Below are 12,262 nucleotides of genomic sequence, written 5' to 3'. Positions count from 1 at the left end.
TTCCCTGTGAGGGTGGGCAGGGCTGGCACAGGGGGCACAGAGAAGCTGTGGCTGCCCCTGGAAGTGTCCAAGGCCAGGCTGGATAGGGCTTGGAGCAAACTGGGATAGTGGAAGGTGTCCCTGCCATGGCAGGAGGTGGAACTGGATGATCTTTAGTCCAACCCAAACCATTCCACTCCCACAAGAGGGACATCCAAGGAAGAAGCCAGACAAAGCAATCCCTGGGTGCTCGATGCTCCAGGTTTTTGGGCAAGCTGTTATCCTCTTTACAAGCTCTTTCTCTCCTGCTGCTCACCCCAAACACTTTCCTTCCAAAAAATCACAATGAGCATCACACAAGCCCCAGGAGCCTCATTTCCCCCCAGCCCTGCCCCACAGGCTGCCAGGAGCAGCTGTACCTCACCTGCAGGGTGCTGGAAGCTGCCAGGCCTAAAATGCTCACAGCTCCCCAGGGAGCAGCACAGCTATTTCAGAGGCTTCAAAATTGCAGCAGCCAAAATTATTTCCTAGATTAAGTTATTTAAGCATCTGGCTGTGCAGGTACAAAAGCAGAAAAAATGCTTTTCTCTGCTAACCTCCTCCCACAGACATGGTTTTCTCTGTGCTGCTGGGATTTTTTGAATAACCTGCTTTTGATGAGTGTGTTTGGGGTGGGACAGGATGGCACCCGCATCCCTGGAGCACTCAGGATTCATCCATGGGGAGGAGCAGCTGGGTTGGTGTGATCCCCAGTGGGCAGCCCGTGTCACATCCCATGTCCCTGTCCCAGCCCGTGTACCTGTCCCAGCCCGTGTCCCTGTCCCAGTCCATGTCCATGTCCCTGTCTCAGTCCCTGTCCCTGTCTCAGTCCCTGTCCCTTCTGTGTCCCTGTCCCATCCCGTGTCCCAGTCCCTGTCCCAGACTGCGTCCGTGTCCCTGTCCCAGTCCCTGTCCCATCCCGTGTCCCTGTCCATGTCCCTGTCCCATCCCGTGTCCCTGTCCGTGTCCCAGCCCGTGTCCCTGTCCCTGTCCGTGTCCCTGTCCCAGCCCGTGTCCCTGTCCCATCCCGTGTCCCATCCCGTGTCCCTGTCCCATCCCGTGTCCCTGTCCCATCTCGTGTCCATTTCCCATCCCGTGTCCCTGTCCCAGTCCGTGTCCCTGTCCCATCCCGTGTCCCTGTCCCATCCCGTGTCCCTGCCTCCTCCAGGGTCAGGCGCCCACATCACGCGCCGGAGCATCGCCACCGACTGGCACTTCACAGCTGCTTTGAGGTGCTGCCAGGGACTGGAGGTCGCGCCTGCCAACAAATCACAGGCATTGTGCTCCATCGCTCCCCCCCTTTCTCCCCGTTAATGGCCCCTTTCTGTGCCCGGGGAACGTGATTCTGCATCATCCCATCCCTCTGTGAACCCCAGCTCTGCTCCGGGCTGCCTGCCTGCACCCATCACTGGCCACATCCCAGCTGGGGCTCTCTGTGCTGGCTCTGCAAGAAGCGATGAGCCCCACCCCATCCCCCCCAAAAATCACTTGGTGCACTCAAGAAAACCAAGACACCAAAAATGAGATTTATCCCCCAAGAGCATCTCCCTCCCTGCCTCACGGTGGTACCCAGAGCAGTGACACAGAGCAGTTAGCACCCCATAGCCAAGGGCTGGAGCAGGTGGGGGCTTGGAAGCTCTCTGGGAACACACAGCCACCGAGCCAAGCTGTTGTTCTCATTTGTTATTCAGCGTTGAGGAAATCTGCTCCGTTCCGTCCGTTCTCCCCATCCCGGAGGATAATTGATGCTAACGTCATTGCATTTCAGTCCAGCTGCTGGGCTCGGGAACAGATGTTTTATTGTTCCAACTGAACACACGGAACCCGAAAAATTTAAAAGAAAAAGGCAACAAAACCCAACGATTTTGTGTTTGTGGTGAGATTAGCTGTGGTTTCCTTTCACCACAAATTTGAGGATGCAGAGCAGCAGTCCCAAGAAAGACCCAAGCCTCTGGAAAAGCCAAGGTTTATACATCCCATATATGATTCTACATCCCCACCTCCAAAATTCTGCCCTGTCCAGCAGGCAGGTGCTTCCAGAGGAGAATCATCTCCTCAGCAGTGAGCTGTCACCTTCAAGTAGGATGCACAACCCTTGCATCCTCCCAGGAGCTGGGTTTTCCACAGAGGAGCACAGCACATGCTCAAGAGCAAAGACATCTCCAAGGAGAAGCCAAAAACAGGTGTAAAAATGTGTCACTGGCACGTGGATTTTCAGAGCTCATGGACAGCACCCTTGGGTGATCCAGGGTGGGAGTGCTGTGCTGGGAATCCCCCAGGGATGCACACATTGCTCCAGGAGCATGGGATGGAGGGAGGAGATCCTTGACTTGCTCTGCAGCAGGTGCAGGGCACAGCCTGGAATCACAGGCTGAGCTCTCCACTGCATCCTGAAGCATTCCTGTGAAGCTACCACCAGGCAAGCTGTGCAGCAGGTGGAAAAACCCTCCCTGTCCACCAAAAAGAGAGATATTTAAAAAGAAAAATCTTAAGGAACAGCCAAAAAAAGGAGCCCTAAACCTACCCAGGTTAACAGATGTTAAATGTTGATTTTCACTCTGGCACTGACAGCCCTCTAGAGAAGAACAAAACTTCTCCTGTGCAGAAGAACTGGGAAACTCTTACAAACTGTGGAGGAGCTACCAGAAGGGCAGGTGTAGGTGTTCTCCTTGAGGAGGAGAACCTTGCAGCAGGGATGGAGACAGGGAGTGTCTCCCTAACCCAGGCCTGCTGACAAGTCATTCCCAGTTCCAAACAACCTCCCTGCATCCCACCCCAGCCCCATGGATGCTTTGTGCCTGCTGGCATGGCATCAGCACAGGCAGCTGAGCTCTGAGCAGGCACAAAGCATCCATGGGGCTGGGGAGGGATGCAGGGAGGTTGTTTGGAACTGGGAATGCAAACCCAGAGCTGGGTCAGCTACAGGTACAGAGCCCGAGAGGGGATGGCAGAAGGAGATGTCATGGAAAATATTTACCCCATGAGGTCAGTGCACTCTGGGCTGCTCTCTGGAGGGGACTTTGAACACAGGAGGGCAGACGTTTCCCTTCTGCAGGACACAGAGCAGGCACTTCCCTCCTCTGGGCAGATGAAAAGCACAAGTGGAAAGTTTTGTGCATGAGGCAAAGCAACTGAGCCATCAGCTGCCGGCTGCTGGGTGCTTGCTGTTAGGGGAAACTGCCTGTTTTGGAAAAAAAAAATAAAAAATAAAGGGGTGGATCTCTGAGAAAAACGCCTGGGGGGAAAAACACCAGAGGGGATGGCACAGAGCAGAGCCATGAGCTGGCAGCAGGACACAGGGAAGGGCAGGCACGCTCTGGGTTGTGTATAGAGGGGAAAAATCCTCCCAAAATTGTGTGATGGCTCAGAAAAATAGACCCCAGTGCTCATGCCTGGCTGTTTGCAGCAATAAAAACAGTGCTTGGCATCCTCTGCTGCTGGGGCTCAGCTGCCTCCCACAGGGATCTTCAACACCACCTTTCATGTTCAGGGTGAGGTTGGAGTGTTGGTCCTGCTAAAGCCCATCAGTGTGTGCACCTCTGGATGTGTGATTGATCACTGCTGGCTGCTCAGGCCACTTGAGCCAGCTGGGGCCCAGAATTTGGCTGCCTCAAGCAGGGATAATCATCTCACCTAGAAGACCACCACAAAAAACAGGTATTTCACACCTCATGAGGCAGAGCTCCCTAACAGTGAATCCCAGCACATTTTGCTTGGCCTGATTTCCAGGCAAACCTCATGCCTTAAAGCAGGGAATTTTAAGTTCTGCCTTTCCAGGAAACATCTCTTGCCACAATTGCTGGTGGGGTCAGCATCCCAGGGGAGAATTTCTCTTTTCATTTCAGGCTTTGATGATACATGGATGTTTTTCCCCCGGGGGAGGGGGTGACTCCATCACCACTCACACATGGAAGGGGCAGGGGGAGCTCCCAGTGCTGCCAGCAGTGACTCAAGGAGACCCCAGCCCTGCTGACTCACTCCCTGGGAGCCCTGGTGAGATGCTGCCCTTGCATCAGTCACTCTGGAGGTGATAAAGGAGCCCAAGCTATGTTTTCAATAAGCCCCCACACATTCTCCTTTTCAAGGTTTTTCCCTGGTTTTCAGCTTTTGACTCACCATGTTGCCAGCTCATCCCTCCATTGAGCAAGCAGGGCAGGGCTGGCCTCTCCCCACCCTCCTCCAGCTTGTCCCAGTCTCATCCCAGCACCCAGCACCCTCAGCTCCCTTGGCACAAGGGTGTCTGTTGTGAGATCACTGGGAGGGTGCCAGGGTCTGGGTGGAAGAGCAGGACAGGGGACACAGCAGGGACACAGCCATGGGATCACATCCTCACCCACCAGGATCATCCTCCCTTGTCCTCAGCCACTTCAGACAAATCCCAAAGTGAGCAGGAGCTTTTCTTTCCCATCCTCACTCACCTGCTTGACTTTATGTTCCACAGCAACAAATTTCAGCCCCATTCCTCACTCCCTCCCTCTCGGGATCACCCATCCCCATCATCCACCCCCACATGGATGTCATTAGCAGACACCAGCGCTGAGCCGATGCTGGTTTAATTAATGTAACGTTCTGTGATTGCAAAACCCCCTTCTCCCCCTGCTGCTGTCACATCTGGGGGTCCTGGTGCTTGCCCTGCCTGTTCCAGGGAGCCCCAGGGGACAGCAGGCAGAGGAGAGCAGGGTGTCCTGCACCCAGCAGTGGGCAGGCTGTCCCAGCAGGCAGGGCAGGTGGATTTTGGTGCAGGCGTGCTGGCAGCCAGCACAGGGAGCTGTGTTATCTGTGACTGGGGGCAGGATGTCACCACAGCTCCTGTCACCGCCCAGCTGGGGAAGGGGAGATGGGGACAGGTCTGTCCCTCGGCCAGGGGGCTGTTCCTGACTTTGGGAGAGGGTTTGGAGCTGGGCTGCTCCCCAGGAACAGCCATGCACACTGACATGGAGAAGCTGCCCTGCCCCTGGATTCCCTGTGCCAGCTCCCAGTGCATTCCCATTGTTCATGTCCCCCCAGTGGCACCCCCTGCCCTGGGACATGCTGTCCCATGTGCTGCCACCCCAGGAAAGCCACCAGGCCAGCGAGGTGCCCAGGCAGGCAGCAGCTGATGCAGGGACCTGCTTGGGTTACAGAGGCTGTCTCATGTTCAGCAGCCCCATATCCCGTGCCAGGAGGATTCCTGGAAGCAGGAGGGGATTTCACACCCTCCCTGTGCACAGAACACGCAGGTTGTGCCAAAAGCACAGCTCCTCACGTGGCTGCTGCCCAGATTTCCCAAGCAGCCACCCCTTCCTTGCTCTCCTCTCTCCTTGCTGATCCTTTCCCTTTTTAAAATTCTCCTTCCCCTCCTCTTGGGTGTGATTTTTTTCCCATCTCTTAATTGAAAGATGATGCTGGAGGATTCCAAGGGGGTGGGTGAATCCTGGGTTTCCTCCAGTCCTGTGCTGTGAGGCTGCTCAGGTGACACCAGAGCTGCAGCCACTCTGGGATGCAATCAAGGAACAAAGTCCTGCAGCCCAGACTGCCTAAAAGGTTTTTGGAACTCTCACCTGTGTGTCCAAATCTTTCTAATTTTATTTTGGGTTTCTTTTTGAGATAGACTGGAAGCTATCTTGAGTTGCCATTAAGGCAAAGGTCTCCCTGGGATATTTTTACACATTCAGGAAGACAAACTATAAGATCTGTACTTGCTAAAACCACTGAAGTGTTTTGTTGAGACACCTGCACGATTCTTTCATGGAAAATGAAACAGCTTCAAGCTGCAGGTTAACTTAAACCTCCTGGGCTTTTTTTCTGGTGTGCATTTTCCTCCTGTAAACAAAGAGCTTGGCAAAGCACCTTTGCTGCCCAGTGGAAAATTCAATCTGGGCAAAGGGGGGAAAAAAAGCTTTGTAAATAAATGGTTGGTTTTGCAAAGGGTCAGGACAGTGTCCACCCCATGGGACAACAGGGGCTTTGGGATGAGCATCCCTCCCTGTGACCTCCTCAGACATCCTACATGGGCTCCTCTGTCACACCCCTGTGCTGTCACCCTCCTCCTCCTCCATCTCCCTCCCAGCTTCCTTTAACTGCAAATATCATGGAAGCCCTGGCAAAACCCCAGTGAGCAGCCAGGTTCCTGTCAGCACCTATTATCTCCTGTGCTGGCCATGTCCTCAGAGCTGCTCCAAAATAAAGGCAGAAGGACACTGCCCATGGGCAGGAGGAATTTTCCATTGGGTGGAGACAGCCAACCTGGGTCATGGGATGCAGTGCCACCCACCAGCACCCTGTGCCCCTGGGCAGCCCCTTCCTGTGCTGGGGATTACCCAAAAGAGGCTGAACCTGAAACACCCCACCTCATTCTGAGGGGGACAGGCTTCCCTTTCCAGGCTCATCCCACAGCAGCTCACCCAGGAAGATCTTGGTGGTTCCATGCTGACCTCTGTGCCTGGGCAGGAATGTCTCTGTCCCCTCAAGCTGCCTGCAGGGATTTTAACAGAGCCCAGCCCTGCTGTTGATGCTCAGGATGAAATGATGAGGAGCAAGAGGTGCTTGAGGGGGAGAAGATGAGGACTGAGGGTTCCTTGAGGATGCAGACACATCCTCACCTTTCCTGGTGGGTCATTCTCTCCCTGCAGCACACAGCACCCTCAAGCTGTTTCAAACACCCAAACTGCTTCCCTCAACCACAGGCAGTGAGAGTCCAGAGGGTCTCCAGGGCAAAAATCCACTGTCCACTCCTCTGCTGGCTGGAGCTGCCTCCAGCTCCCTCCACTCCACATCTGGAAGGGAAGCATCAGGAAGGGACACACTGGGCACTTCCCCTCTGCACATCTGGGAATTGAGAGTGCTGCTTCATTGTGCTGGGGCAGGGAGGGTTTTGCTGGTGTTATTATTCCAAGCTGGCCCAGAGTCCAAGGGAAACAAAAGCTCCTTCCTTGCCAAAGGGAGGGCTGGCTGGAGGCAGCCACAGGAGACGAGGGCTGGGCTATTCCCTGGGCTCCCAAAGTCTACATTTTGGTGTTTAAATTTAGCCCTGGATTGAAGCTGTGCAGACATGAGCCCTTCTGGAGAGCCAGCAGCCTGGCCAGCATCAACATGAACTTCATGTGTGCCCTTCCTTGGCTGCAGCCCCCAGATGTGCTCCAAAACACCCCAGATGTGCTCTGGAGAGCAGTGCTGGCTGGGCAAGGCCAGCATGGCATAACAGCTCTTCTGGCCATCCAAACTGCAGCAAGACAAAGGAAGACGCCTGCAAGATTTTCTCTCCTCGTTAAGCTGATGACAAAGAGAATTTTCCAGCAGTGGGAGGTTCAGATGCTGAGAGCTCTGGCCATGCCCTGTGTCACCTGCCTCTTTCCCTATGGCTTGTGGCCTCTCCTGCATCCCAGAGATGCCAGTCCTGGGAAGGGAGCCAAGCCCTCCCTTCATTTCATCACCAGCATCCATCATCTCCCCACCTCACTGCAGAGCACAGCAAACAACCCCAAGGAGGAAAAGCTCCCAGCAGGTCCCCCCTCTACATTTAGACCCCCAGATGGGGGAGGCACTGGGTTTTTACTTCCCAAATCCATAACTGAAAGTTTTCAGACAGAAGTTCTTTCCATGATGCTCATTCACACCACCTGGGAGGATGGGAATGGTCCAGAACTTGCCAAAAGCTGTGACCCCACCGCAGCTGAGCTCTGTGGCCTCTGAGCTGACCACTGGATCAAAATGGGCAAATGAGGAATCAGGAGGAATGCTGTTTATTTGCTGGAGCTCTGCAAACAATTCGTGTGGCCTTGTCCTCTGGATGAACCTGGTTTGATAAGGATCCTATTCATATCCCAGTGATTCCTGAAGAACAGAAAGTTGAGTGCCAGTGAGCCATCCTGCTGTTGTCTGAGAGGGAAATGTGTCTGCTGGCTCAGACCCCTGGGAAAAGAGAGGTGCTCCAAGCTTTCAAGGCTTTTCTGCACAAATCCTGTCCTGTGTTAAAAGTGCCCTGAAAATAAGGTGGTGGGGAAGCACTGGCTGAAGGGACAACCTGACATTCAAAGGGCACCAAAGGATGGGAATATCACACTGGATCTTTAGGATGAATGGCAAAAAACTGGTGATTCTTTTATACAGGGAGTAATAGAATAGTGAAAAGCTGAATACCCAGTTTCACACCTTACTGAAATCCTGGGGAGGGTGATCCTCTCTCTGCACACAGCTAGGGATGAACCTTATTTCACTGCTCTTGGGAGGGTTCAAATGCTGCAGGGATGCACAGAAAGCTTTGGGCACAGCAGGAGACACACAGGCAGCTTTGGCTGGGGTATTTCACCCTTCATTTTTACTGAATACTAATTCAGATTGGAAGATAAATGCATAACACTCATGGGAACACGTGAGGAAGGGGAGCTGCAAGCCCACACAGCCATGCACAAGTTGGGAAGAGCAGAAATGCTTTGTGAAAAGAGATTCTGCTCCAAAAAAGCAGCTCTGGAGGAGCTGGGGGGGTTGATCTCCATGACCTGCAGAAACTGAGCCCACAGCTGTGTCAGCTCTGCAGTGCTACTGAGGGAAAATTGGGAATGCTGCCACCAAAGGTGGAAGCTCAGGTGGGAAGCACATCCAGATTTCATTAGGATTTTTCCCTGTAGAGACTGCACCAAGCCTGCCAAGAAGCTTTTGGACAACACTCAGGCACAGGGTGGGATTTTTGGGCTGTCCTGTGCAGAGACAGGAGTTGGACTCCATGATCCTGCTCAGGATATTCTGTGATTCTGTGTTTCCCCAGGATGGGCTGTGCTTGGTGAGGAACTTGCTGCTTGAACCCCTCTGATAAACCCAAAAGGAGAACCAGCAAGCTGTAAGCATGACAACAGCAATTTGTAGTTTTTATTGCCCCAAATCACATCTTTGCTTTTGTTTTGCAGGAACCCCTGGTATTTTTGCAGAGACTTATTTGATAAGAAAAGGGGAGGGTTGCAGGACTCAAGCTCTGTTCTGCAGCTGCACAAATTTTGTACAAATACACACAACACCTCGCTGGGTTTGTACCACCCTGCTGATTTCTAGGCAGGTCTTCACGAGAACAGCCCTCCTCTGCTTTCACAAGTGCCCAAGAACTTTCCAAACAACTCACAGAAACCAGGGAAAATGTAATTGAAACGAGCAAAGGCAATCAGCTGGGAAAAAAAAAAATAAAATCACACACTCAGAGCCACATGCCTTGAGCTCTTCCCGTGGGGAAGGGGAGGCAGAAAGCCAACTCTGGCTGTGTCCCATGTGTGGGGATGCTGCCTGGGGAGCAGGGAGGGCAGCCCAGCCCTGCTGCTGCCTCCAATCACACCCCTGGCAGCTCCCGTTGCTATGGCCCTCAGGTCTGAAACTTTGGAAATTAGGTAAAAGGTCTAAACACGAAACTTTTTTTTTTTTCTTTGCCTCCTCCCTCTCGGCAGTGGTGCCCCTTGCCTGCACAATCCCTCTTCCTGCTGAGCCCGAGGAGGAAAGCAGCTGGGATGAAGAATTAACTCTCGCAGTCCCAGGGGTTTTCCAGCCGGGAGCAGCAATGTGAGATCCCAGGGGAGGGGGAAGGTGCCAGCAGCTCGTGATTCCCACCTGCCCTGAGGTGATGAAAAACGTGGAGGGATTCATCCTCTCCTCCAGCAAGGGTGTGGAGTTAAGGTGGGTTTCATGCTGATCCCAAAGGATGGGATTTTTCCATTCCCTGGATAGAATTTGATATTTTTAAGGGTGTTGGATTCAGAGAGATCCATCTCCTCCCATCCCATCCTAGAGGACACAGCACACACACACACATGGATGGATCCCTGAGTTTTCCCTTCTCCCATCCCAGAGGACACAGCACACATGGATGGATCCCTGAGCTTTCCCAGGGCCACAAGAGCATCCCCAGCACAGCCAGGTGGGCTGGCAGCACTTTCAGGAGTTACCCCATCCTGCCCCTTCTGAGCTACTTTTCCAGGTGAGAGAGCGATGCCCCACATTCCAGCTCCAGGAAGTTATTGGCTGCTCAGGCAGCCCTGGGGAGGGAGCCAGGCACCTCTCTGGCCTGTGGCCAGCTCTGCAGGGCAAGGCAGTGGCCACAAAGGTGGCTTTGTTCCTCCTGCCTGCTTGCTGTCACACCCACGACGTGGAGTGGCCTCACCACTGAAAATCTCCAGCAGCGTTTCCCAGATGTGGCGTCACCACAGCAGGATGGGGCTGATCCCCCTCCTGCCTTTCCCCAGGAAAATTACAAGCCAGGAATGATGCAGGCAGGGTTTGGCCAGGTCTCCTGGACCAGGTGTTTGCATTATTCCCTCTTGGAGCATATTCCCATCCCCATTTCTGCCTGTCTCCCTGGAACTCACCTCTCACCCTGCTGTCAAAAGCACCTTGCACATTTTCTCTTTCAGAATCACTGAATTTTCCATCCCTGATTGCTCAAGAAAGCTAAGCTGGATAAACTACAGGTGTGAAGTCCTTAAAACCTGTAGGGAAAGGAATTATTCTCTAACAGAACAGCTGGGGGAAACCCAACTGTTTTTAAGGAAAAAAAAAAAAAAATGCTGGCCCAAACCCACGTCAGGTTTGAGATGGAACAAGAAGTCTCCAGCAGAGCCAGCTCACATGGCTGGTTTGAGACTCTGCTCACACATTTCTTATTTTCTTTCCCTTGTGCCAGCAGGTGAACTGTTTACACCCCAGTGTCTGACAATGTTTTACCTCTCCTGACAAACACAGCACCCAAAACCAGCCCAGCAGGCACTGGGCAGCACTGCTGCAATCCCTCTTCCTGCAGGTAACCTCCTGAACAAATGAATCTCCATTTGGCACAGCAGCTACATTTAGGGACAGCAAAATATGACCACTTTTAGAGTACCATCCTGTTCTTCATTCATGCTCTCAACTCCCTGCTTAGAAAAAGCCCACCTGGGAAAAAATAAAAAAAACCCCTTGGATATTAAGCACCTGCAGCTCCTATAAAACATCAGCTGGGATCATAGAAAAGGAAGGTTTTTGTGAGCCTTTTTGATGAGGAATTTGCTGCCTGAGCCTTGTTTGGCTGCTCCCAGCACTGTTGGGTGGTTTGGGCTGGGGTGGAAGCTGAAGCCTGTCCCACCAGAATGGGATCCCAGGGCAGCTCAGCTCCTTCCCATCCCCATCCCAGGAGCCAAGCCAGGATTCACCAGGCTCACCCTCTATGTCACTGTTAGATCCCAGGCTTCTCTGGGAATAGCAATAACCAGATTCCCTGCAAACTGGTTTGGATCCCAGTCTATTTGGGATGCTAAAACGTGCTTCTCCTTCTAAATACAGAGCTGCTTGCAGCACAATGTTCTGCCTCACCACCTGCAACACAAAAATGCCAGTAAACAACCCCCCCCAAAAAAAATCCAGACCTGAGGGGCCATAACTTGCTGTGGCAACTGTGATTCCCAGATTTCTGGGATGGCAAGGTGGAGCAGGGGGTGGGCAAAATAATGTTCCTCCCAATCTCTGCCAGGGGAAAGAGCTGGGAAGGATGCAGGGTGGAGTAAAAATGAATGAGGTGTCTTCCCCTCCTCCCATTCTGCCTTGGGTTTAATGGTTGGAAATCAGATGTCAACAGATCCATGCAAGAGAGTCCAGCACACCCAAATGAACCCAGGGATGGAGCAGAAAGATGCAAGACAATAAACCAGGGGTGAGAGCAACCAGGTCAGGCAGCAAAAGCCATCCAGGAATGTAATTATTGCAGGCTCTGGTGTCCCTCCCACTGCTGCTGTTTACTGTGTGCTGAGGGCACAATCCTGGATTGGGCAAGCTGGAAACAGCCAGCACAGGTACTGGGAACAGCATGGCCAGGACAGAGGCTTTTGTTTATCCTCTGAAGGGTGGAGGGAGGTGCAAAGCTAGGGGAAATCACTGATAGGCAGAGGTAGGATGGAGCTCTGACAGCAAAGGTCCCCTCAGGACTAAGAGCCAGATCTTTGTAGGGAGAGAAAACAAATTAAAAAAAAAAAAAACAAAAAACAAACAAACAAACAAAAAAAAAACCAAAAACAAAAAAAACAAAAAACAAACAAAAAAACAAACCAAACAAAAAAAAAACAAAAAAACAAAAAAAAAAACAAACCAAAAAACCCCCCAATAATAAAATCAGCTTTTTCTTCCAGAGAGAAGTCACATGTTTCCTCATGACTGGAATATAATGAATGGCCCAAAGAAATATTCCAAACAAACAACCAACCCAAACCCCTCTCATCTGAGCATATTCCTTGCCTTCCAGCCTTCTCCTGTCCCTGAGCTC

The sequence above is a fragment of the Erithacus rubecula genome (genome assembly GCF_903797595.1).
Source record: "Erithacus rubecula genome assembly, chromosome: 10".
Lineage (NCBI taxonomy): Eukaryota > Metazoa > Chordata > Aves > Passeriformes > Muscicapidae > Erithacus > Erithacus rubecula.
This window is presented reverse-complemented; position numbering follows the sequence as displayed.